Below are 3253 nucleotides of genomic sequence, written 5' to 3'. Positions count from 1 at the left end.
TTATGTTAAATACCATCATCAACACTGAAAAGAACTTCAGCACTACAGAGAAACCTGCCCAGAACAGCATCATGATCGTCTCTGTGCTTTTGCTAGTCATGCTACTACCATACCTAACCCTTCCATGTAAGTCTGATGGAAAATAATGAGCTTCTATTGCATTACGTCTTCTACATTTACCATAAATGTGCACTTTTAATGTTATGTAATTATTAGCATTGCTCTCACTATGCTCAATGACTTCATCTGAAGGACCATTTAATCAAGTCTATTTCTTATTTAACCAACATACACTAATTTCTCTCTCAGCATCTGTGAATGTGGGTATAGTGAACGGCGCAGAAGCCAGGCCTCATTCAAGACCCTACATGGTTTCTACAAAGAAATAATGAACACATATGCGGTGGCTTCCTTGTGTCTGAACAGTTTGTCATGACGGCTGCACACTGCTTTACAGAGTACGTTTTTTGTTCATTTCAGTAAAATTTCATTGTGAGTGAAAGAGTCCCAGACTGCTGCAAAAGGGTCTTCACTTGGGGTGACTACTTCCGAAATGACACATGCTGTACTATGATAGTACCCAACCTAGTGTGTACCCGACTTCTAAGCAGCCTGCCAATTATTGTTTGAACCCAAAATGTATTTTTACTTAAACTAAAGCTAAAGTTGAGCTATTTGTTTGTAACTTTACAATGGAAGCATCATAACAAAGTTTGTTAATAAAATAATATGGATGCAAATGCATATTGTTATAGATCAGGCCTGAAATGCAAAATTCAGTTTTGATCAGGCCTTTACCAATAAAATACATGTTTTCTTTCTCATCTTGACAGAGGAGAGAAGCTGACAGTTGTGGTTGGAGCTCATGATCACAGTCATGGTTCTAGTCGAGTGGATGACAAGTTCTACCACATCCACCCGGGGTATGAGTCAGAAAGTCTGCTAAATGACATCATGCTACTTCAGGTAAATGACTCAGCTAGGTTTTGCACGGCAAAATACAAGAAAACAATTGTAAACCATTCAGTGATGTCAATATCTGGTGTATCTACATTGTTGGCCATAGTAATGATGCAAGCAATATACAACTACTTGAAACCTGATCTGACCGTTTTGAGTCTATGAGACTAAGATGTATTCTGGATGTGGATCAGAAAACCACATATAGAAGTTGTTTGAATTGGGATTGTAAACATCATTGATTTAGTATGTTTGTTTGTTTGTTTATTTGTTTGCTTTGCTTCAAATTACAAAAAAATATATTTATATATTTTTGTCTGAACAAAGCCTTATAGAGATCTGATCGTAGAACTGGAGTAAAAACTGCAGTCTCAAGCAATCATTTGAATAGTTATACTTAAATTATAAAATACTAGCATACCTAAAAGTAAAAAAAAAAGTCCTGAAAAGTAAAATAATTTGTCAATACAATGAATTTTGTCATCCAGTTTTTATTATGAAATTTCTCAGCTTTAATGTTTGAATTATGTGTTGTAGCTACATGTAAAGGTCAAAACAAGCAACAAAGTCAACTGGATCTCCATACCAAAGAAAGATAAGACATCAAGGCCAAAGCCAAATACAGTGTTGCAGGATAAAACCACCAATGGTACAGCGAGTGCTAAATTTATGGAGGTTGATGTCACAATCATTGATAAAAAAGCATGTCAGAAGTACTGGGGGAAAACATACTCCACCTCAAGGATGGTTTGTGCAGGTGGTCGTGGAGGATTTTGTCAGGTACAAAGTATATTCTAGACAAATCAAAAATAGTATAGCTGTTCAATTTTATTCGCAGCCTGTTTTCCCCTTCTCAGGGTGATTCTGGAGGGCCTTTGGTGTGCAACAAAGTTGCAGTTGGTGTCGTTTCATTCAATCAGCCAAACAACTGTGACTCCCCTACATTACCCAATGTCTACACCAAGATTTCCAAATTTCTGCCTTGGATAAAATGTATTTTTGGAGGTGTGAAGCAAGAGCTTGATTAATAAACATTTTATTTCCTAAAACACTTTGTTGATTGTATGTGTTGATTTTGAGATAATTTTATAATTTGACATCTTGATCGATTTGTCAGATGTGACAAACACCTAACAGTGGAAAGATGGTTTTGTCCCTTCTCAGCAGCTTTGTTTCCTGTGGGGGGCGATCTCATCACATGTGGTCAGACAATCTGTGAGAAACACTCTAGTTTACAAAACATCTTAAATAGAAAATTGAATGACTGTGCAAGGACATGAGACTCACCATAGATTAGAAAAGGTCTATTCTTACTGGAAGCACCTGAAAATTTACATGTCAGCTCACACACCTATCATGACACTTAAACAGTAAAAAAAAAAAAATAAATCAATAAAAATAAATCAATAAATCAACCAAAAAACATGTTATTTATACACTAAAATTTGCTGGGTTATTTTTTACACAGCCTGCTGGGTTCTGCCTGTTGGGTCATTTTGTTGGGTTATTTTCATATTGTTGGGTAACCCACTGCTGGGTTAAGTTTGACTGACAGTAGAAATGATGCACCTCCTCACAAACTACCCAGCCTTCTAGGTTATAGTAACCCACTGCTGGTTTGCCAAACTGGATTAAACCGGATTGGTTAATCAATGGTCATTTTGTCTCCTGTCCTGAGAGAAAACTTCCTGAGGTGATCTTCCTAAATAACTTCATGGTTTTCACTTGTATATCAAACAATTACTGTATAGACAAAAAACATCTGTAGTTTTAACTTTTTAAATTAGATTTAGCTACCATTGTTTGCTCCGCTAACATTACTTCACATCTGCTATGTTCGCTTGCATTGCAGACCAAGTGAGAGATTTGACGCGGCCATATTGAAGAGCCATTTTTTAAAACATTGTACACTAATCTACGCTATTTTAATGTTGCTGTAGGACAATGTGAGACACACCTATCAATTCAATATATTATTGTAAATATTATCATTACTATAGTGGAACAATAAAACACAATACATCATAGGTCATGTCAAGCAGACAAAAACATAAACATGATGAATAGGACATTTGCGTGGTTAAACGACATACAGCTGTTATCACTTAGGGTGTACTCACTTTTGTTGCCAGCTATTTTGACAATAATGGCTGTATGTTAAGTTATTTTCAGAGGACAGTAAATCTATACTGCTATACAAGCAGCACATTGACTACTCTAAAATATATCCAAGTTTCATTTCAATAGTATTGTCCCTTGAGAAGATATACTAAAATGGTTGCTGGAATGTGAG

At 35.9% G+C, this 3253-nt stretch overlaps 1 pseudogene; it reads left to right on the top strand.

The window, feature by feature from the left end:
- LOC127520896 (granzyme-like protein 1) lies at positions 1 to 2503 on the top strand (annotated as a pseudogene).
- The last annotated feature ends 750 nt before the right edge of the window (positions 2504 to 3253 follow it).

The sequence above is a fragment of the Ctenopharyngodon idella genome, chromosome 10 (genome assembly GCF_019924925.1).
Source record: "Ctenopharyngodon idella isolate HZGC_01 chromosome 10, HZGC01, whole genome shotgun sequence".
NCBI classification, from domain to species: Eukaryota; Metazoa; Chordata; class Actinopteri; order Cypriniformes; family Xenocyprididae; genus Ctenopharyngodon; species Ctenopharyngodon idella.
This window is presented reverse-complemented; position numbering and strand designations above follow the sequence as displayed.